At 37.1% G+C, this 25,297-nt stretch overlaps 1 pseudogene across 1 annotated transcript; it reads left to right on the top strand.

The window, feature by feature from the left end:
* The first annotated feature begins 3,694 nt into the window (after window positions 1–3,694).
* Window positions 3,695–4,713, top strand: LOC306650591 (RING finger protein 11-like; annotated as a pseudogene). Its single transcript has one exon. The product of its transcript is annotated as an RING finger protein 11-like (transcript).
* The last annotated feature ends 20,584 nt before the right edge of the window (window positions 4,714–25,297 follow it).

Raw genomic sequence — 25,297 nt, 5'->3', positions numbered from 1 at the left:
TAGAATATCCTGATTTTCATCTGAAAGAAGAAACAATTTTTGGAAAGAGTGAGAGATATTTGCCTTACTAGATTTTAAGATGTATTTTAAAGATGCAATAGATAACAAAATGAGGCAATGCCACAAAAATATGGAGTGGTAAAGATGACCAAACATTCCAGTTTGCCCAACATTGAGAGGCTTCCTTGGACATGGGCTTTTCAGTACTAAAAGTAAGATAGTCCTGAGCAACCTGGAATGACTGGTCATCCTAACGGTGAAAAAGAATAGAAAACCCATATACAAACCTTAAATAAGTCATAGGGAATCACAGATTTATGGGGAAAATATTTTGTAAGATACCATGCTCAGGGAAATGGTAACTATGTGGAGAAAAAATAAATTCAACCCCTACTCTTCCCATATTTCAAAATAAATTCCAGATGGATTATTGAATTATATATCAATTTAAAAAGTAAAAAATATAAAACAATAAGAAATTATATAGGTAAATATTTCCTTCATTTGGGCATATGAGGGACTTTCTAAGTATAAATCAGCAGAAGATATCTCAGAAGAAAATAGTGATATATATGAATATAAAATATTAAGTACCAACATGTATTAGAAAACAGTGTTCATAAAATAAAGAACTTTTAAACTGGTCACCTGTATGTGGAATCTGGAAAACTCAAACTACTAGAAAGAGAGAATATTATAATAGTTGCCATGGGCTGGAAGATACAGGAAATGAGATGTTAGTTGAAGGATAGGTTATGGTTTGGATATGGTTTGTCCTCCAAGGGTTCATGTCCTGGAGGCATGGTCCCAGTGGGTGTATTAAGAGAGGTGGTAGAACCTTTCAGAGGTGGGACTTTATAGAAGGTATTTAGGTCATTGGGGGCATCACCTTTGGAAGGGATTAATGCTGGTCTTAAGAAGTGGATTCTTAAAAGAGAAAGCTTTTATAAATAGTACAAAACTGGCTGCTTCCTGGTCTTTGGGTTCCTGTCTTGTAATGTGACCTCTCACTTCTGCACATGGCTAATTCCTTTTCCATTTCTCTACCATGTCATGATGCAACCAGGTAGTTGCTGCTATGCTGTTGAACCCTTCAGCCACTAGACTCATGAGTCAAATAAACCTCTTTTCTTTATAAAGTACCCTTAGGTATTAGGTATTTTGTTATAGGAATACTTAGCCTTAGGTATTTTGTTATAGGAATAGAAATCATGCTAATAGAGGGTAGAAACTTTCAGTTAAAAGGTGAATAAGTTCCAGGAATGTAATATATAGCACAGTGATTACAATTAATAATGCTGTATTGTTTACTTGAAATTTGTTAAGAGAGTATATCTGCAGTGCCCTCACTGCTCCCCAATACATACTAGCGACCATGTGTGGTAAAGGATATGCTAATTTTATTGTAATCATTACAGAATGTATATGTGTTCACTTTTCATTGCAGTGACCAAAATATCTGACAAGAACAACTTAGAGTAGGAAAAGTTTATTTTGGACTCATGGTTTCAGAGATTCAGTTCAGGTTTGACTGACTCCATTACTCTGGGTTTGATGCAATGGCAGAATGGTATACTGGAGGAAAGCTGCTCCACTCATGGCTAGAAAGCAGAGAAAGTGAGAGGGGAGGCAGAGATAAGATATAACCCAAGAGTACACCTCCAGTGACCTACTTCTTCAGCCATGCCCACTTCTGCTTACATTACCACTCCACTCAAATTATCAATCCATCAAATGGATTAATCCACTGCTGGGGTTACAGCTCTAATAACCCTATCATTTCACCTCTGAACATTCCTGTATTGCCTAATACATGAACTTTTCAGGGTACATTAAAGATATAAACCAGAATCAGGCACAATGTCACTTGCCTGTAAACCCAGTGGTATGGGAGTCTGAGGCGGGAGGATTATAGTTTTGAGGCCAGTCTCAGGAACACAGCAAGGCACTAAACAACTTAGCACGATCCTGTCTCAAAACATTTTAAAAAAGAACTGGGGGTGCTGGGGAGATAGCTCAGTCGGTAGAGTGCTTGCCTTGTAAGCACAAGGCCCTGGGTTCGATCCCCAGCACCCCCACCACAAAAAAAAAAAAAAAAGAACAGGAAGATAGATCAGTAGTAAAGCACCCTTGGGTTCAATCCCCAGATCAAAGCAAACAGACAAACCCAATTTAACTTTCTGCCCCAGGTTCCCAAAAGCTCATGTCCAACCTACAATGCAAAATGCATTCAGTCCATCTCCAAGAGCCCCTGTAGTCTTCACAATCACACAGTCCCAAAATACAAGTCCAAATTCTCTTCTAAGACTCAAGGCAAATTCTTAGTTGTGAGCCCCAGTAAAAATCAGAAAAGCAAGTTTCATACATCCAATATACAATGGCACAAAATAAACATTCACATTCTAAAAGGCAGGAATAGGGACAAAGAAAGAAATCATGGGACCAAAGCAAGACTGGAAGCCAGCTGGGCAAACATTAAGTCCTATAGTTCCATGTTCAGCATCCAGGGCACACGCACATGGTGGTGAGATGTACGATCCTGTTCCTTTAGCTTCACTGGCTGCAGTCCTCATTGCCTTTGTTGGTCTGACTCTGCTCACTCCTGTAGCTTTCCTTCATAGACAATCCATGTTCCTAGTATCTCTTAATTTCCAGGTTCCCTTTTGCAGTTTCAGCTTCACCTTCATAGCTTCATTCATCACCCACTTAGGGGATACATTCAGAGATTTTGTTATACTGTAATGCCTGGCCTCTCAGGTCTTTCTTTGAAATCTCAGTGGAAGCCTTGGTGACCCCTAATTCCAGTATCCTGTACTCCTGCAGAACCAGCATCATGTGGACAATGCCAAGATCTGGCACCAGGTCCAGCAGTAACCTGGTCCCCTTGGAAAATGACTGCAGAGAACCCTGAATGCCTGTGCAGCTGCACACAGTGAAAGGAATCCTGGGGAAATAACTTTCTAGGCAGTAGTGGTGTCATCTTCTCAAAGCAACGTCTTTCAAAAATGTTTTCACTTCATAACCTTCATCCTGCAATGGGTTTAATCTTGCTGATTGCTGAGATGCCCTGAAGGCAATCTCTGTGCAAAATACTTAGCTTCTCTTTAGTGGTGGTAAACTCTTCAGCAACCAAATCTTCCTTGACCCCAGTTTTATACATGCTTCTTATCTGACCAAACTGCAAGTTCTTCAAATATTTCACTCTGCGTTTTGCTCCCAGTTAACACAGTAAACCTGTGTTTTGTTGATATTGTTGTGTTAACCCAGGCTTACTGTATTAACCTTCAAGTTGAAACACCATCATTAGTTATGTAATTTTGGTCAAATCACCTAACAGTCTTTCTGAGCCCAACTTATCTGTAAATTAGGAGCATAAACAGTTTGTTTTCTGGGGTTTTGTGAGAATGAAATGAGATTATTCTTGTGTTTAGCACAGTGGCTACGAGACAGCTAGTAGTAGAAACTCATAATAACTCTATGATGTAGGTTTTTACTACTGAGGGAATGAAATCAGAGAGCATCACTTGACCAGTGCCACAGTAAGTGGTAACCCAGAACATTTGATTTCAAAACCTAGGCTTATAACCACAACACTAAAATATTAGCAGCTACTTCTGCTGCTGTGGTGCTTAATAACATAGGAAAGAGAAGACTGTCAGAACAGTGCAAAGATCACACGCCCCAGGCCGGGAAGATGGGGAACTGCCTCAAATTCCCCAACTCGGATGACATCTCCCTGCTTCAGGAGTTTCAGTCCAACCAGGCTAGCTTTGGTGAGGGGAAGGAGCCGGATCAGGAGCTGCTGCCATATCAGGAACAAGTTTCAGTTAGTTTATCAACCAACACCCAGCCAGACTCAGCTAGCAACTCAGCTGACTGAAGAGGAACAAATTAGGATAGCTCAAAGAATAGGACTTATACAGCATCTGCCTGAGGAGTTCATGACCCTGGAAGAGATGGATCAGAAAACAAGATCCAGGAGTGTCTGATCTGTATGATGGACTTTGTTTATGCGGACCAAATTTAATTTCTGCCATGCATGCACATCTATCACCTGGCCTGTATAGATGACTGGTTGATGAGATCCTTCACGTGCCCCTCCTGCATGGAGCCAGTTGATGCAGCACTGCTTTCATCCTATGAGACTAACTGAGCCAGGGTCTCTCGTCTGACTTCAAGTGAACCATCATTTTTGATCTTTTGTCACTGAGTCCAAAGAACCAGGAATTAGGAATTAAGATCATGCACAAAAGTTTCCTAAAAATTCCTGGATGGCTGCAGATGTTGAGGAAAGTATGTGATATGTTAGAAACTTAGGGGGGAAAAGTAGGATGGTATTTTTATGTAAAGCCTTGACCCAGTGTTTAAAAATATAATTGTATTTAGATCTTGTAATTGCTCCAGTATATAGGAATTGGGTAAAGTGTTAAAGCACCTGTATATGTTTAAATTGTGTGTGTTGAAGATTAGGAAAAAGATAGTGGTTATTTTTCCTAAATGAAATAACTTTCTTCTCTCCACCAAATTCTTTTCTGAAGTTACTGGCATTTGGGTCAAGGTTTTATTAAAAGCTACATTTTATAACACTGGCACAAAAAATAGTAGTTTTAAGCTTGTTTGCACAGTTCTTTTTTTCCATTGGAAATGGAATTCATTGCCTTACGTCTTTTTAAATAGTGTATTATCGTTGGGGCTGGCTCTATGCTTGAAAACCAGTTTATAACCTGTTGTAAGTGTTATATTCTGTGTGCAGTTAGGAAATGCAGAATTTTAAGTGATCTCCTAGTTTGTAAGCAAACTGAGATGCACTATCCCTTCTCTATAAAAATTGAGTTACTGTGGCAATAAATCAACTCAGCAAAGTGGGTTTAATATTGCCCTTTCCTATGGGTTTTATCTAATTCTTTTGGTTGTTAATGTGATAAATGAAAGTGATGGTAAATTTTAAATATCTTTTTTAATTTCAATGATTAGTACAATGTATGCAAAATATTATAATTTCAATATGTAATTTAAAGAAATATACATGTATTTGTGTGTATGTGTATATACACAATTTATCTTTTTTAATTTATTTTATTGTAAACAAATGGGATACATCTTGTTTCTCTGTTTGTACATGAAGTAGAGGCATACCATTTGTGTAATCATACATTTACATAGAGTAATGGCGTTTGATTCATTCTGTTATTTTCTCCTTCCCCCCACCCCTCCCATCCCTCTTTCCCTCTATACAGTCCCTCCTTCCTCCATTCTTGCCCCCCTCCCACCCCCCATTATGTGTTATCATCTGCTTATCAGTGAGATCATTCGTCCTTTGGTTTTTTGAGATTGACTTATCTCACTTAGCATGATATTCTCCAATTTTGTCCATTTGCCTGCAAATACCATAATTTTATCATTCTTTATGGCTGAGTAATATTCCATTGTGTGTGTGTGTGTGTGTGTGTATGTGTGTATCTCACAGTTTCTTTATCCTTTCATCAATTCAAGGGCATCTAGGTTGGTTCCACAGTCTGGATATTGTGAATTGAGCAGCTATGAATATTGATGTGACTGCATCACTGTACTATGCTGATTTTAAGTCCTTTGGGTATAGGTCAAAGAGTGGGATAGCTGGGTCAAATGGTGGTTCCATTCCAAATTTTCTAAGGAATCTTCACACTGCTTTCCAGAGTGGCTGCACTAATTTACAAACCCACTAGCAATGGGTTACCTTGCTAGTATGAGTGTACCTTTTTCCCCACATCCTCGCCAACACCTGTTGTTGCTTTTATTCTTGATTATCGCCATTCTAATTGGGGTGAGATGGAATCCTAGGGTGGTTTTGATTTGCGTTTCTCTTATTACTAGAGATGTTGAACATTTTTTCATAAATCTGTTGATTGCTTGCAGATCTTCTTCTGTGAAGTGTCTGTTCATTTCCTTAGCCCATTTGTTGATTGGGTTATTTGTATTCTTGGAGTAGAGTTTTTTGAGTTCTTTATATATTCTGGAAATTAGTGCTCTATCTGAAGTATGAGTGGCAAAGATTTTCTTCCACTCTGTAGGCTCTTTCTTCACATTGCTGATAGTTTCCTTTGCTGAAAGCTTTTTAGTTTGAATCTATTCCAGTTATTGATTCTTGCTTTTATTTCTTGTGCTATGGGAGTCATGTTGAGGAAGTCTGATCCTAAACCGACATGTTGAAGATTTGGACCTACTTTTTCTTCTATAAGGTGCAGGGTCTCAGGGCTGGGGAGATAGCTCAGTCGGTAGAGTGCTTGCCTTGTAAGCACAAGGCCCTGGGTTTGATCCCCAGCATCCCCCCCCCAAAAAAAGATGCAGGGTCTCTGGTCTGATTCCATGGTCCTTGATCTATTTTGAGTTGAGTTTTGAATTTTAAATATTAAGATTTCTGATTTATTGGGCTTGAATTATGCCACCATGCTTATGTAAAAATGAAGGTGGCACCACGGTGAAACTTAATGAGAAGTAGTTTCTCAGTTGTATTAATTTTGATTTCTCTTTCTTGTGATCTCCTTCCCTGTTGTCTTGAACCATAGCAAAAGGATACTGTATCTCTCATTACTGTAGTGATGAGGTTATTGAAGTTATGTAAATACATTTTAGTCTCTGTTTCTTGGAAAGGTATCTGTTAAGTCCTGCTAGGTGATTGACAAGACTAAGTAGGGAGAATAAAGGTAAATGTGCTTCATGTTTTGCACACAAATGCAGAATTTGTATAACTACATGACTTTATAGTGTGATTTCAAAAAAGGAATTTCTCCTTTAATTTTTCTTGCAGTTATGTAAGAATACTCTAAATCTCTAAGCTTCTGAAGTGTTAGAGGTAGAGATGGTCTAGTAAAGATGTAGTAGTAATGTTTATCCATTTACTATGTGCTTATTTTTCCTTATGTACTCAAGGTGATTTATCTGTTCAGCTCAGTGATACTACAGCTAAAAAACATTCATTAGCAAAAGGAGAAGCAGTCTCCACCTAACAATGGAATCAGAAAATGTTTCTTGTTTTTATTTGGTTGAATGTTTGACTCTTAACACTTTTCTACATACAAAACATAAGTTCCTTGAAGCTTCTTTATAATTGTATTATAGAATAACTTAATATGTCATAAGTACTTAATTTGACATTCAACTGTAGTAGCCGTATGTTGTTTAATTTCCTTATGAGCACCATGATGGAAACACTCAAATGAATTTGAGAAAAATTAAAATAAATTAGATTATCAGGTTTTGTTAAAAAGTTAATGTATCTTGCTTAAATTTCTGCTCATTAATTTATATCCACCCAATTATATAAAGCAAATTTGGAGGAAAAAGATAACATAGGAAGATGCTTATAGTAAAATGTTGATTTAAAAAAGTGGAACACCAAGTATCATGTATAGTGTTGTTCTGATTTTGCTTTGTAATTTTTGTGTTGTGCATAAACAATGAATGGATAAAAGACTGGGAAAAATACCAACATATTAAAATCATTATTCTTTGGTATTATCACCTCAACTTTTTTGTATATAGAATACTTCCTGCACATTGAAAATGTTAAGTATTATCATCACTATCATTTACTGTTCTTAAGATTCACCAAATTATTCAAATGTGAATTTAATTGTATTTATCTTACTCAGGATTCATACTTCTTAAATCTGAGGATTTGCATTTTTAATCCATCAGTTCTGGAATACCCCCACCCATTACTTTTTGTTTCCTCCACATTTTATTGGTGCATTAGTTGTACAAATGGTGGAGTTTGTTGTTACATATTAGTACATGCACAAGATATAATTTGGCCAATGTCCCTTCCCAGCATGTTCCCCATCTCTTCCCAAACTGCCTTGTCTCCTTCCTCTACTCTACTGAGTTCCCTTTGCTTTTCATGTAATTAACCCCCCCCACCTCAGCCATTACCTTTTTGAATATTACTTTTTCTTTTCCCACTTGTCCTCTATGTCTCTTTACCTCCCTTTCATGCTTTTTATTTCTTTATCACTCTGTGCTACATTCTGTATATCTCTATTTTGGTTTACCATTTTTTCTCACTAACTGTATCCAATGTGTGGCTTAATATATTCATCAAGTTTTAATTTTAAAATTATTTTTCATTTCTATAATTATTTTTCTAAATGACCTAGTCTTTTTAAAAATTTTCTCGTTCTTTTCTAATGTTATCAATTATGTCTTTAATAACTTTTAGTTATTTTATAGTGTATACCAGATGACTTTATTATCTGGAGATCCTAGAGTCTATTCCTGCTGATCATTTTGTCTTTAGACAATTGCTTTTGGTAAGGTGCTTCTTCATGTGTTTTGTAATTTTTTATTTTAACCCATTTTTTCTCATCTTCCCAGATATGGAAACTTAAGTATAGTGTATGATGTATAATATAATCATATAAAGCAATATCTAATAATAATAGAATTGTATTAATTAATATAATGTATATAAATATAATATATATAACCTCTAGATTATTATTTCCTGCCTCTTTTAATGTACCTGTGTCAATTTCATTTTAATTTTCAAAGAATTGTAAACTTAGGACTTAATGGATTAAGTTAGTTTCAGAGCAGGTGCTGTGACAAATTTCTGTATTCCTAGCTACTCAGAGGCTAAGACAGGAATATTGTTAACTTCAAGGGTAGCCTGGACAATTTAGTGAGATCCTGTCTCAAAAAAAATTAAAATGAAATTTTAAAATAGGGTGGTAGAGCATCCCTGGGTTCAATTCCCAGTGCCTCAAAGAAATTCAGTCAGGCTTTAACTTTGGGGACCCCATGAAGGATTTATCCCTGTAGAGCTGCTTTATGTTGCTTTTGCTGGAAACAGGCAATAGCAATAGTTAAGAAGCACTTTATGTTGTTTTTGGATTGGAGGGTTCCTGGAACTTATAGCAGGTATACATTTTGAATCCCATGTGAAAGCAACCCTGAGGTTACAAATACTCATAACAGAGATCTTTACCTTCCTAGATTCTAGGTTGTTTCTCTATGCTAGTGAATGAATTTTTATTTAGTTCAATCTTAGGGAAGGTATGGGGTCCTTTGAAAGTCTCAGCTTTCAGTAGGTGACTGTGATTCAACTCTCTGCCTTACTTTGGACTAAGGCTCTGTACTCCATTTTTACAGGATCATCTAACTTGAGAACCTTACTTAGTAAGGTAACCAAACTGCCCTACACAACCAATGAAGCAGCTAAAATTTCAAATTATACCATATGCTTTGGTTTTTGTTTTTTGGCTTTCTGCTTGTTTGGACCCCTGGTGATTTTCTTTATTTACTTACAAGCTCAGCTGTACATTTAAAATAATGTTGTTTTCTTTCATATTTCTAAGTATTTTGTAGTATAGGAGGACTTTCAGGTCATTTTGGCCAGCATATTTCTAGAAATAGACATCAATGATTACTTTAAAAAGAAGGTAGAAGAGACATCCGGGCTGTGTTGACCTCTGTTCTGTGGGATCCCCATCTGTGAATGTGGCCACCCACCATCACTGAGCTGCCCGCAGCTGTGGCCTCAGCAACTGCCTCCATCTTGGGACTCCACAGCCACCACCACAGCCATCTTAGAGACAGGGTCTTTTTTTGTGGTGCTGGGGATTGAACCCAGGACCTTATGCTTATGAGGCAAGCACTCTACCAACTGAGCTGTATCCCCAGCCCTCACCATAGCCATCTTGACGGCAACCTCCATCTTGGGACACTGGCCAGGGCCTGGAAGCCCAACATTAAGATCACTCTCTGATCACCACCAATTGCCCACAGCCGATTGCCCATAGCTGTTTGCCCACCCATTGCCTGCCACCCAATGTTCGTCCACTGATCACCCACCAATGCCTGCAGACTGCCTACCATATGCCCCCACATCACCTATTGCCTGCTGCTGCCTGGAAGTCCATCTTTAAGGTACCTGCAAGTTTGGTTACACACAAATGCCACTATCATGGGACACCAGCCAGGACCTGGGAGTCCAGGGCAAAGTGACTTGCAGGTTTGCCTCTGTCACCACCACCATCTTAGGGTGTGACCTCCTCATTCTGGGGACATTGACCAGGACCTGTTGATCTATTGTCAGGGTATCTGCAGGTCTGGTTGCACCTGAGGTCTGTCTGATCAGTGTGGTACTTGCTGCCATCTGACTGCCTCTTTTTCAGGGTCTGTCCTTTGTGTGAGCACATCCCTGATGGTCTCTTTGGAAGTTGAAACAGCCCTGAGATCTTGGGATTGCAGCAAGGCAGAACCTGGGGAATCTGAAGCTCAGATCCATCAAATTGCAGCTGGGTGGGTGTGGGACAGTCTAGGCCTGGCAAGCCTATGGAAAGCCAAAGACTGGGGGCATTTCCATGGGGGGAGCTCAGGTTAGAGAAACTGGAGAAAACTGTGCTCTCTCCAGTTCATTGAGTTCGAAAGTGTGCCAGGACAAAAGAGGCCAGCCACAACGGGTGGGAAGACTAGAAGGGGGTATGAGGGTATCTTGATATTAGCTTGCCCAACCAACCAGTCTGGCACCCAACAGACTGGAGCTACCATCAAACTTCAGACAACCCTACTTATCAGCAGAGAAGAGAAGCTGAAAAAATTTTGAAAACCAGTAAAAACAATTGTTCAATTTTCCATTGAGACTTTCCTTTTATTTTGTTGCCCTCTCACATCTCTACTATCTTTGAATCTAAAATTTTACTTTTTAAAAACATCTGTATATATTTTTTCTCTCACTTATCTATCTCCCTGGATGTTTTCTCACTTCTCTCATGCTAACAGCCAACCTCTTTTAATTCCTCCCTTGCTCTTACTATAATTTTTTACCTCTATCTTCTCTCCTTCTCCCTAATAAAATCACATCCTATACTACTTCTGTTCCTCCTTTGTCCATCACTTGAAACAGTAAACTCTTCTAGCAAACTTACTGTTTATATTGTAGACAGTAATTGAACACATCATTTCTGTTTATTGTTACAAAACTGTAGACACCTTAATAGGAGATACTTGGTTTAAAGTTGTACATTATTTGCATTGGGTGCTATTAATATTGGTCCTCCCCCTTAAAGGTTAGGCTTTGGAAGCCTTCAGGGATACTATCAGATTACAGGATAGAAACTCAGATCCATACCATTAGATGGGAAGACACACAACATGAAAAAACAAGGGACCAAAGTGCCTCAAACAAACCAAGATGTTCCAAAAATAGAATCCAGAGACAACACAGAAGAAATGTAAGAGAAGGAGTTTAGGAGGTACATAGTTACACTGATCTTCAAAATAAAGAATGGTATCAGAGAAAATACAGGAAGTGAAATATCACTTCAATAAAGAGGCAGATATTATAAAAAGGAATCAAGAAGAAATCCTTGAAATGATGGGAACAATTAACCAAATTAAAAATTCAATGGAAAGTATCACCAACAGACTAGACCACATGGAATACAGAATGTCAGGCAATGAAGACAAAATATATATTCTTGAAAATAAAGTCAACCGTACAGAGAAGATGGTAAAAAGCCACAAACAGAATTTCCAAGAAATATGGGATAACATGAAAAGACCAAATTTAAGATTTATCAGGCTAGATGAAGGCATGGAGATACAAACCAAAGAATGCACAATCTTTTCAATGACATAACAAAAATTTTCCCAAATCTAAAGAATGAAATGGAAAATCAACTACAACAGGCTTACAGGACCTGAAATGTACAAAATTACAGCAGACCCACATCAAGGCACATTGTAATGAGAATGATTAACATACAGAATAAGGATAAAATTTTAAAGGCTGCAGGAGAAAAAAAATCAAATTATGTATAGGGGGAAGGCAATTCAGATCTCAGCTGATTTCTCATCCCAGAACTTCAATGCCAGGAGGTCCTAGAATAATGTATATCAAGTTCTGAAAGAAAATGAATGCCAACCAAGAATTTTATATCCAGCAAAAATACACTTCAACTTTGAAGATGAAATAAAAACCTTCCATGATAAACAAAAGATAAAAGAATTCACAACTAGAAAGCCTGCACTACAGAACATTCTCAGCAAAATAGTCCATGAGGAGGAAATGAAAAGAAAAAAAAATGAAAACCAGTAAAGGGAGGAACTACACTAAAGGAAAAGTCAATCCAAGGAGAAACTAAGTCAAGTTCAAAACCAAAAATAAACCAAAATAACCGAGAATACAAATCATATCTCATTAATAACCCTGAATGTTAATGGCCAAAACTCATCAATCAAAAGACATAGACTATCCGATTGGATTTTTAAAAAAGACCCAACAATATGCTCTCTTTAAGAGACTTACTTCCTAGGATAAGCTGTCTGCAAACTGAAGGCAAAAGGTTGGGAAAAAGCATATCACTAACATGTACTGTGTAAATAATCAGGGATTTCCATTCTCACATCAGATAAAGTGGATTTCAAGCCAAAGGTAGTCAGAAGGGATAAAGGAGGACATTTAATATTGCTTAAGGGAATCACACATCAACAAGATTCAACAATTGTAAATATTTAGGCCCCAAACAATGGAGCATCTACATACATCAAACAAATCCTTCCCAATTTCAAGAATCAAATAGACCAAAACATAATACCTTTAACACACCTCTCTCACCACTGGAAAGATCCTCCAAACAAAAACTAAACAAAGAAAGTATAGAACTAAATAATACAATCAATAATTTAGTCTTAATGGACATACATAGAATATTTCATCCATCATCAAGCAAATACACTTTCTTCTCAGCAGCACATAGATCCTTTTCTAAAATACACCATATGTTATGCCACAAAGCAACTCTTGTAAAATAAAATAAAAATAGAAATACTACCCTGCGTTCTGTCAGATCATAATGGGATGAAAGTAGAAATCAACAAAAAAATAAAAAATAGAAGCTATTCAAACACCAGGAGACTAAATAACATGCTATTGAATGATTAGTGGATAGCAGAAGAAATCAAGGGTGAAATAAAAAAATACTTAGAAGTAAATGAGAAAACCAATACAACATATCAAAATCTCTGGTATACTATAAAGGCAGTGCTAAGAGGAAAGGTCATTGCATTCAGCTCATTCATTAAAAGAATAAAAAGTCAACAAATAAATGAGCTCACATTACATCTCAAAGCCCCAGAAAAAGAAGAACAAAACAACACCAATAGCAATAGAAAAGAGGAAATAATTAAAATCAGAGCTGAAATCAATGAAATTGAAACAAAAAACCAATTCAAAAAATTGACAAATTAAAAAACGGGTTCTTTGAAAAAAATGAGTAAAATTGATGAACCCTTAACTATGCTAATGAAGAGAATGAGAGAGAAAACTCAAATTACTAAAACCTGTGATGAAAAAGGAAATATCATGATGGGTACTACTGAAATACAGAAGATAATTAGAAATTATTTTGAAAATTTATACTCCAATACAATAAAATAAAAAATTTTGAAGACACTGACAAATTTCTAAAGACATATTGATCTACCCGAATTGAATCAGGAGGACATACACAATTTAAACAGATCAATTTCAAGCAATGAATAGAAGATGCCATTAAAAGACTACCAACCAAGAAAAGCCCAGGACCAGACAGATTCTCATCTGAGTTCTACCAGATCTTCAAAGCAGAACTAAAACCAATCCTCCTCAAATTATTCCATGAAATAGAAAAGGAGGGAATCTTTCCAAACTCATTCTATGAAGGTAGTGTTACCCTGATACCAAAACCAGACAAAGACACATCAAGGAAAGAAAACTTCAGACCCATATCCCTGATGAACATAGACAAAATTTCTCAGTAATATTCTGACAAACCACATACAAAAATATATTTAAAAGACAGTGCACCATGATCGAGTGGGGTTCATCCCAAGAAGGCAAGGTTGGTTCAACATGCAGAAATCAATAAATGTAATTCATCACATCAATAGACTTAAAAACAAGAATCACATGATCATTCCAATAGATGCAGAAAAAGCACTTGACAAAACATAGCACCTCTTCTTGTTCAAACCCTAGAAAACTAGGGACAGTAGGAACATACCTCAACATTGTAAAATCTATCTAAACTCTCTAAGCCCAAGGCCAACACCATTCTAAATGGAGAAAAATTGAAGGAATTCCCTCTAAAAAGTGGAAAAAGACAGGGATGCCCTCTTTCACCACTTCTATTCAACATAGGCCTCGAAACTCTAGGCAGAGCAATCAGATGAAAGAAATTAAAGGGATATGAATAGGAAAAAAAGAACTCAAACTACCCCTACTTGCTGACAACATGATCCTATATTTAGAAGACCCAAAAAATCCACCAAAAAGTTCTAGAGCTCATAGATGAATTCAGCAAAGCAGCAAGATATAAAATTAACACCCATAAATCAATTGCACTCCTATACATCAATGATGAATCAACTGAAAGAGAAATTAGGAAAACTATTCCATTCACAACAGCCTCAAAAAAATAAAATACTTGGGAGTTAATCTCACAAAAGTGGTGAAAAGCCTTTACAATGAGAACTACAGAACACTAAAGAAAGAAATTGAAGAAGACCTTAGAAGATGGAAAGATCTCCCATGCTCTTGGATAGGCAGAATTAATATTGTCAAAATGGCCATACTAGCAAAAGCATTATACAGATTTAATGCAGCTCCTCTTAAAATCCCAATGACATCCTTCATAGAACTAGAAAAAAGCAATCATGAAATTCATTTGGAAAATTAAGAGGCCCAGAATGGCCAAACCAATCATTAGCAAGAAGAGTAAAGCAGGAGGCATCACAATACCACACCATGATCTACATTACAGAGCAATAGTAACAAAAACAGCATGGCCCTGGCAGCAAAACAGACATGTAGACCAATGGTACAGAATAAAAGACACAGAGACAAACTCACATAAGTACAGTTATATCTAGCAAAGTGAAATCAAACCTCTTTCATCCTGCACAAAAATGAACTTAAAGTGGACTTAGGTACTAGAACAGAGACCCTTCCCCTAATAGAAGAAAATGTTGGCTCAATCTTCATCACATGGGCTTTGGACCTGACTTCCTTAACAAGACTCCTAAAAGCACAAGAAGTATTTTCAAGAATCAATAATTATAATGGATCCTAAATAAAAAGCTTCTGCACAGCAAAGGAAACAATCAAGGACATGAAGAGAAAGCCTATGGAATGGGAGAAAATCTTTGCCACATGCACATCAGATAGAGCATTAATCTCCAGGATATATAAAGAACTCAAAAAACTCTACACCAAGAATACAAATAACCCAGTCAACAAGTGGGCTAAGGAAATGAACAGACACTTCACAGAAGAAGATCTACAAGCAATCAACAGATACATGAAAAAATGTTCAACATCTCTACCAATTAGAGAAATGCAAATCAAAACTACTCTAAGATTTCATCTCACTCCAGTCAGAATGGCTGGGGAGATAGCTCAGTTGGTAGAGTGCTTGCCTTGTAAGCACAAGGCCCTGGGTTCGAGCCCCAGCACTCAAAAAAAAAAAAAAAAAAATAGGGCTGGGGCTGTAGCTCAGGGGTAGAGTGCTTGCCTAGCACATGGGAGGCACAGAGTTTGGTCCTCAGCACCACATAAAACAAATAAATAAGTAAATGTATTGTGTTCACCTACAATTAAAAATATTTAAAAAAAGAATACAATTAACAATAAGTGTTAGCGAGGATGTGGGGGGAAATGTATACTCATACAATGCTGGTGGGACTGCAAATTGATGCAACCAGTCTGGAAAGCAAGTTTGGAGATTCCTCAGAAAACTTTCTCTTATTTCATTCCTTATACCATCTTTTACCTCTCAATTTAACCTTACATTCTAAACTCCTTCTCTGACTTTTCTTCCACTGGGGTGTCGATGGATTCTGTTATTGGAGTATCTTGGTTTGTTTGGGGCAATTTGTTCCATTGCTTTTTTATGTTGTTTGTGTACCTACCCTTATAACAGTATGTATTTGAGGCAGTAGAGTTTCTACCCTGTGGACTTATAATATCCCTGAATGTTTCCAGTACCTCACTGTTTAGGAGACAAGTAATAATAGCAACCAATGCAAACAATACAGTATTAAATGAAATAGTTCCTACTATGACATCTACAATATCAATTATAACAATAAACAGAAATGATATGATCAGTTTTTGCCTACAATAAAAACACAAGTTTGCAGGGTTTACATTTTCAAATGGTGGATAGGGAGTGAATAGAAGTGATATAGGATGTGATGATTATGGTGGAGAAGAGAAGACAGAAGTAAAAAAATTAAAGGAAGAGTGAGAGAACAATAGAGATTGGTTGTTAGTGGAAGAAAGACAGAAAGAGAATCAAGGAAAACAGGTAAGAGAAAAAATATATATAAAGTAAAAAATATTTAAAAATTAAAAATAAAGATAAAAAACAAAACTAAAATATACTAATAGAACATCCTAGTCCTCAAAAAACTAATCCATGAAAAATAACTGGCTTCAAAAATGCTAGAAATGAGAAAAAAACCTAAAATGAATATGTATAAATGTCCATGTACCATTAAGGTCACAATTAAACAAAGAAAAAAATTAAAAAGTAAAAAAGAGAAAAGTATTGATGAAAGGTTAAAGAATTCTTTCCATTGGAGTTCAAAGATTCTCGGCTTTTCTGCTCAGCAGTTTTAGGTGGGGTTGTCTAGACCCCAAACCCTCTGGATTGCTGGAGTGACAGAGGTAATCCCATAGGCGGAATTCCTGGAGGCAGGGTTTAGGCTTAGGTGGGCTCCAGGCTCTTCACTGAATGCCAATTAATCTGGAGATTTTAAATCAGCACACCTCCAAGGCCCAGTAATTGCTGGTCCATGCTGGAAGACTGCACCCAAGGGATCTCCCTTGGGTTCCACTCATGTGGTGGGGGATTCAATTCTTAATCCCCTATGTCACCTATGGAACCCATATTTCCTGGTCTTGGGTTCAGTCTCCAAACTCAATCACTCCGTCTCCCACCCTTCCAAATTCCTGGGCCCATGTGTTTCTCCCAGCTGGTCCTGCAAGCAGTCAGATTGGAGGGGTAGAGCTGGGTGGGTTTTCACAACCAGTCGCCCCTATGTAAACCTCTCTCCATGTTTGATTTTCTCCTGGTCACTTAAGCACACTCTATGTTATGCATTGTGTATTTATTGGGCCTGTATTTTGGGTCAAACTCAGGTTTGCCAGGAATTGACTTTCTTAGGTGCTGGCCCCTGCACTACAGCTGCAAAATTGTTCCTTTCTTTGTTCTCAGGCATGCTCCCTGGAGAGATGGTGGCTTATTTCCTGCACAAGGATATTGTATAGCACACCTTTCAGGTTTGTCAGGCAATGTCCTTGATCTCTAAATGCTCCATACCCAGACATGCCTTGGGCCTCCTAAAAATGTGGGTTCCTTTAATTCCTCCTGAATCCCTAATGTGCTTTGAATGTTCGGTTTTAAATTCCAGTAAAGCCCCCCCGCCTGTTTTTTGTTCACCCACCTTGCAGAGAAGCTGCCTGTCTGCCTTCTTGGTTTCATGCCATGGAGCGGCCAGGAAAGCAACTTCCTTCTCTATGCCACCATCTTAAAACACCCCCATATTGTTTCTTGAACCTTGGTTTAACAACATACTGTCATTAACATATTTAACAGCAGCTCATTCTACATTAGTTTTATTATATTAGTTTTATTGTCACATAGTATTTCATTGTAAGATTATTTAACTAATACCATATTGTGAGACTGTTCATTGCTGTGACCAAAATAGCTGATAAGAACAACTTAGAGGAGGAAAAGTTTATTTTGAATTCATGGCTTTAGAGGTTTGGTTCACAGTTGGCTGAGTTCATTGCTCTAGGTCCAAGGTGAAGCAGAGCATCATAGCAGAATGGTGTGATGGAGGATAGCTACTCAGTTCACGGCAACCAGGAAGCAGAGAGAGAGCGGGAGGAGCCGGGGCAAAACATACAATCCCCAAGGCATGCTACCCCCAATGACCCAATTCCTCCAGTCATGCCTCACCTGCCTTCAGTTAAAAACCCAGGTAAAATCCATTCAAATTATTAATCCATCAAAGGGATTATCTGTTATGTCAGAGCTCTCATAATCTAATCATCTCACCTCTCAAAATTAGCCCAGGAGCTTTGGGGGAACAACTTTTATCCAAACAATAAGAGACATTTTGGTTTCTTTTCAATTCCTTTTTATTACAAACACATTTATATTTCATTTGCACATATGTTATTATATTCATAGGATGAATTTCTAGAAGTCAGATTTCTGGAATGAAAGGCTTTTACATTTATAATTACATACACAATGCTAAACTGCTGTCCCAGGAGACAGTACCAATTTATACTCCCATCAGTAATATAAGAGAGTACCCATTTCCTTACACCCACACACAAAGGTATGTTATCAGATTTTTGATTTGACAACTTAATAGTATAGTCTCAGTGTAGTTTTATAAAATTCTCTTGAACATGGACATCATTTCACATGTTCAAGAAACATTTGTATTTCCATGCTTTTGAACACTCATTATCTGTGATGGTTAATTTTATGTCTACTTGACTGGGTTAAAGGATACCAAATAGCTGGTAAAACATTTCTTCTTGTGTCTGTGAGGGTGTTTCCAGAAGAGATTAACATTTCAATCAGTAGACTAAGAAAACAGCTCCACTTTTGCCAATGTGAACAGGTATCCAATCCATTGAGGCCCCAGATAGAATAAAAAGGCAAAGAAAAGGCAAATTTTCTCTTCTGGAGCTGGGACACTCAACTTTTCCCGTCCTTGGACATCAGGGCTCCAGGTTCTCCAGTCTTTGGACTCAGGGACTTATGCCAGCAGTTCCCCTGGTTCTCAGGTCTTTGAACTTGGACTGAGTTATGTCACTGGCTTGCCTGGTTCTCTAGCTTGCATATAGCAGATAATAGGACTTCTCAGCCTCCATAATGATGCAAGCCAATTCTCATATGTCTCCCCTAATCTATCATGTCCTATTGGTTCTGTTTCTCTGAAGAACCCTGACTAATACAGCATCATTTCCTCATACATCTATTTAACTATTGACCTTTTATTATTGATTTGTAGGAGCCCTTACATAATAAGGAAATGAGTCTAATGTGAAAAAGTTTCAAATATTTTCCCATTTGTTGTTTTTCTCTTCACTGCATATGGAATTTTTTGTTTGGGATTTATATAGACAAAAAAGTCCTTCTATTTTATGGTTTCTAAGCTTTGTATCAAGTGGCAAAGTTTTATCCCACTCAAGTAACGACGGAGGGGGATCTTTGAAATAACCACATCCTTAAGGAATGGAGTATGAATTGGCATTGTTAGAAACCTGTAAAATTTCATAATCTTTGCAATTTTCTTATATTTATTATCATTATGGAGAAACAGACATGGGGTTAAAATACTAAGTGCTTCTGTGTGCTTGTCATAAGTGTGGGTAATGGGATGAATTGGGGATAATGGTTAATCTGATAGGGAGAAGAATCCAAAAATGTTGGCAGCATTAAGAAAGTATCACTGATACCCGCCTGAGGGAAGAAAAAAACAGTATTAAAAAAATGGGGATTAGCTCTTTAGACCTGGTGGTATATCCTGCTATAGAAGAATGAAGGACAACTCTTCAGAGAAGAACTAAACAGTGTTGGTAATGTTTACTTTGTAGCAACAAGGTATTTCTAACAATGTCATAAATGTATTAAATTTGAACAACACTGGGTTAATATATCTGTCATGTTGTGTAGCAAATAGTTTAAACCTTAAAATAATTATATGGCTGAAGTATAGCTTAGCAAATACTGCTGAGCCCCTGACTTACCACTATTTCCTTCTTTTACTTTCCACTACTTCTTTTCCTTATCAGAATAGTGTTAAAAGTCAAATGATATTTTGCTGATTTTTTCTTGGCTTGCTTTTTAAAATTTCCTGTTAACAGTTTATGAAACATTGCATTTGTAAATAATCTTGTAGGCATTTCTGAATCTAGGAGTATGCTTATGTTTCTTACATTGGAGGGGGAAATGATTTCCAGGTTTATCCAGACTCTGGAGCTATGGAACTGGGGATAGCCAACTGTGTAACTTCCTTTCTGTAGTCCTTTCAAATGTTCAGTTCTCTTTTCTTTCCAGTCACTTTTGCTGCCTTTGAACTCCAAGGTATATATCCTCATTGGCACATTTTTCTATATCCTACCTCCTTTTCTATCATCTTTTCTTCTCACTTTTGACCTTATACCTGATTTCTCAGTTCCTCCATATTCCTAACATGTCTTTTTTTCTTCACCCTCACTCCAAATTCTACATAGTCTCTTCTCTGAATTAATGAAATATCCTTATTAACTGTTCTCTGTGCTCTACTCCAATCTTATATAGCTCTAAAGTAAAGTGATATTTCTAAATGTATATATGAAAATAAGGGGAAGATTTTCATTTGTAAAGTAATTCTATATTGTTTGGAAGTTTTAAAACATGCATGGAATAGTTTTGTTATTCAAAAAGTGCATTTATCATTATATTATTCCACTGTTTAAAATCCTCCAACAGGGCTGAGGATGTAGCTCAGTGGTAGATCACTTAGCATGCTTGTGGCCCTGAGATCCCTCCCCAGCACCACCACCAAAAATAAAATCCTCCAAGAATTTCCATTGACTGCATAATGAAACTCAACATTTTTAATATAATATACCAGCTCTGCCACTTCATCTATTGACCAACTTGAGGTAAGAGATAATGACCCTCTTGGGGTTATCAAAGATGCTCAGTTTCAGATAATAATAAATAGCTACCATTAAAGCATCCACCGAATTCCAAGTGCTTTTCATGTCATCTCATTTTATATCTCCATTTCAATTTTACAGATAAACTGAGGATCAAAGAGGTTATGTCACTTCTCTAAGGTCACAGAGGTATCAGCAGGGTTTGAACTCAGTTCTGCCCCACTCTAAAGATGTGTGGTCTTTCCCATATACAGGTTTTGCATCCCTTATCCAAAAAACTTGGAACTAGAAGTGTTTCAGATTTCAAAGTTTTTCAGACTTTGGAATATTTGCATAGACTATTGGTTAAGTATCCCTAGCCTGAAAATCCAAAACTCAAGATACTTCTAAATCTGAAGATTTTTTTTTGTGATGACATGAAGCTCAGAAAGTTTGATTTCAAAACATTTTCAGATTTTGGATTTTCTTATTAGGGATGCTCAACATGTACCATACTATATATACACTGATATGTTCCAGTTATTTTGTCTCAGTCTTTTAGAGAACCATTTCTTTCTATCTTAAAGTACATTATGAGGCAGTTTGGTATATTTTGGTTCAGTCTTTTAGAGAACCATTTCTTTCTATCTTAAAGTACATTATGAGGCAGTTTGGTATAACAGTTCAGACCACAGTTTTGGGGATAGGTTGCCTGGGTTCCAATTTCATCCCTTAAATTTATTAGCTGTATGGCCTTGAATAAGTTAATTTCCCTAAGTCTCAGATTTTCCACCTATGAAAAAGGCATGGTAATAATAGCTCCTCTCACAGAGTTGTTTTAATTTTAAAAAGATGATCCATATAAAACGTGCAACATAGTGTATGGAACTGCATACCAGACAGTATAAGAACCTTTGATAAAAATAGCTATTTTTGTCACTATGGTGCAGATAACTCTCAAGATTGTTAGCTATTTTGCTCACTCAGAGTTCCTAATCAGTACATCTGAATTCTGCTTTGCCATATCCTAACTGTCCCTTCTATGTATTTCTGTGTAGCATATTGCATAGGGTTTGCCTTTTTAGGAGTGATATTTGTAATACACATAGTATTAGATACATAATTTTTATTAGTTCATACATTAAATGGCTAATGGCTCAAATGCTACTCATTAAGATATTAAGGATTGTAATTGTCAAATTGCTGTAGCTTTTCTTATGTAAGTATTAAAGAACAATTTAATTTTTTTATTGCAGGATTTATCTGTTTGATTCTGTGTGTAGTGGTCAGTTCTACCTTGCTTATCTTTATAGTGGGACTTGGCTATGGTCAGAGTAACCTCCCAGCAAATATTCTTATCTGCACTTCACATGGCTCACTTTCTGTGTCAAATGTCAAAGGTTCGAGCACTACCTGGATGCCAACTGTTTCACAGAAGCCAATCACAAACTCGGCCCTGAACTAAATATTCTTGATTTGTCTTATCATCTATGTAAACATTCAAATGAACTTTCTAGGGCTGGGGATGTGGCTTAATGGTAGAGCACTTGTCTAGCATACATGAGGCCTTGAGTTTAATCCCCAGCACCACACACAGAAAAATTTAACTGTTTGAAAACAGCTTTGGTCATTTCCACTAGCTCTGTATCAATTCTCATGTTGTCCCCTTCTTGCTGTTACCATGGCCTGCTTGCCATCCTGTTCAAGAGAAGCATATGGCCTCAATTTTAATACCACCTGTGGGTTCCTTACCACAGTTCTTGGCCTTTTTTTCTCCATGCCTTTCAAATTCTCTTTTAGTCCACACCTGTTGGCTTTTGACTTGTATTAGTCTGTTTTTTGTTACTATAATGAAATACCTGAGTCTATCTAATATTATACATAAAAAAAGATTTAGGTCACAGATTTGGAAGCTGAGAGTCCAAAAGAGCATGGTACTGGCTCTGGCAAGGGTCCTCCTTAACTGTTTTGACCTCATGACAGATGACAATAGAGGAAGCATGGGTTGTAGGAAGACATTATAACACCAAATAGGAAGCAAGAGAAAAATTCAGGGGTCAGGTTTGCTCTTAAAACAACTCACTCTTGTGAGAGCTCAGAGGTTTCACAAAAGCTACTTTGATTCCTTCCAGGGTCAGCTCCCCCCACAGTAACCTAAGGACCCCTCCCACTAGGCCCCACCTCCCACAACACCACAGTGGGGACCAAGTTCTCAACACAATGAACCCTTGGGAGACACATTCAAACTATATCCAAAATATAACACTTGAGATCAGTGAATCTGAACAGTACCTTAAAGGTATCTTGTGATTCTGAATTCCGATATAGGATACCAGATACCTTCACAGAAGACGCTGACAAAAATAATGCTAAGGGAGGGATATAGTTTAGTGATAGGGCACTTGCCTAGCATGTGTGAGGCCCTGGGCTTGATTCTCAGTGCTGAAATAAATAAATAAATAGGTAGATAAGGATGAAGAAGATTATGAAGTTTTAAGACAAGTATGCTCTTGGGTGATCTTTAGAATCAACCTCCCTAAGGCTAAGATATTTCTTACAGCCTAAATATGAGAGAAAATTGATTTTTAAAAAGAAAGGACCATTGCTTTTCCTCTTTCCATGTAAAGGCTATTTTACATCGGGTTTATTGAGTTACATTTTAGAATTCAAACTCCTTATAGAGATTTGTTATCAATAATAAATATGAAGTTCTTGCCTGATTTCCTTGAATCTGTTATCCCTAATGTTAGTAGATTTTAGAAATAGGTTCCAGTTTTCACGGTATGTTTGATAAATGCCTAGAGGCTTGAACAGAGTACCTGAAGCACTATTAGGGGCACAGGTGGGTGAGGAGACAATAGCAATGAGAATTCCAGATAGATACCCTCCTACCAGAGCATCTTGGCTTTTCTATTTTACATATTAGGCTTCTAAGTAAGATTTCATTTCAGAAGGGTCTGCTAATCTAATCCTTTTGTTTTATAATTAATTCTTAAGTTTTCTACCTTGAATATGTGAAATGAAGGCTTTGAATATCAGGACTGACAATACCATCTTTCTATCAAGGTTCTGAAAATGAATTTCTGAGATCGATGGAACAAAAGCCCAAGTTGTTGCTCTCATTCTTATTAATATCCTTGAGGTCAGAGGAAAATGTTATACCTTTTCTTCCTCATTGCCTAGTAGTGAACACAAACTTGGTGCTCAAGTATATTGCAGGAATCTAACAAACCTTCTTTTGCATTATATTAGTTGAATAAGCAATAATACTGTAAACACATTTTGTTTGTGTGTACATGTAATAAGAATAATTTAATACTAAATGAAGAATAATGATGTAATAAAATAAATAGATTAATAATTAAAAATAAGAAAAAGACTAAAGAAGCCTCTATATCACTTGAGGTTTTACATGAACACTAGACTTATAGAGGGAAAAATGAACATGGGCATATAGATACAAGGTATGTGTCAGACAGCTATTCTAAATGCTTGATTTTTCCTAGACTTCAAAATGCCATTATTCTTATTACTATTACTACTTCACAATGTCCATGTTTTCCAAACAGTAGCCAGACACTCCTAAAATTTAAATTATATTACATCACTCATCTGCTAAAATCCCTCAATTGGCTACCTTGCCTAGTAAAGCCCAAAGTCCTTAAAATGACCTCCAAGGCCCCACATGATCAGTACATACTACTTCTCCAGTCCTAACCCATCTCATTATTTTTTCTCCAAACTTTTTACCTTTCTCCTTACTTTACTCTAGTTCTACTGACCTTTTCACTGTTATTGTAAATGGCCTCATGTCATACAGCTCCTACCTTGGGGCCTTTGGACTTGCTGTTACCTCTGTCTGAAATATTCTCTCAGATACCCACAAAGCTTGGTCTCTTAGTTCTTTCAGGACTGATGAAATGCCACCTTTCCAATGAGGCCTCTAACCATTTTCTATAAAAAGAATGATGCCCTACAAACATTCTCTAACACTCTTACTGTCTTTTTCTCCATGGTTTTTATTACATTTACATTTATGCATATATTCTGTCTTCCCTAGCTAGAACATAAGCTCTTCAAGGACAGGTTCTATTTTGTGCACTGCTGAATCCGTGTCACTAAAGGCAGTGACTGGCATGGAGTAAGCATTTAAAATTTTGTTGAATTGTGTTTCCATCATGATTTGTAAAAAATTTCCTCATAATACCTATAGGGGGAAATGCTAAACAGGGACCCGAGGCTTCTAGAAATATGTATGTGCCCAATTTTCATGGATTTACCCTAGAGGCTCCCAAAAAGTAGTTTCACTTTATTTTACTAGGATGTGAAATAAAAGGTGAATCCAGGGGCTGGGGAGATAGCTCAGTCGGTAGAGTGCTTGCCTTGTAAGCACATGGCCCTGGGTTCAAGCCCCAGCACCCCCACCCCCAAAAAAAGGTGAATCCAGTCACTACAAGCTCTTCTACTATACTCAGGAACCTAACTGTCAGCACTGAATCTGTTCCATCTCATCTCAAGGCTCTCTTTTCTGACAAAAAGTTCAGGGGCCTCTAGAATACACACTGACTACATTTCAGTCATGGAATGAGCCCACACTAAATCTCTATGAGTTACTGATAA

This window comes from Sciurus vulgaris (assembly GCF_902686455.1).
Source record: "Sciurus vulgaris genome assembly, chromosome: X".
In the NCBI taxonomy this organism is placed as follows: Eukaryota; Metazoa; Chordata; class Mammalia; order Rodentia; family Sciuridae; genus Sciurus; species Sciurus vulgaris.
The sequence above is the reverse complement of the archived record's forward strand: the minus strand, read 5'-3'. Positions and strand labels throughout refer to the sequence as shown.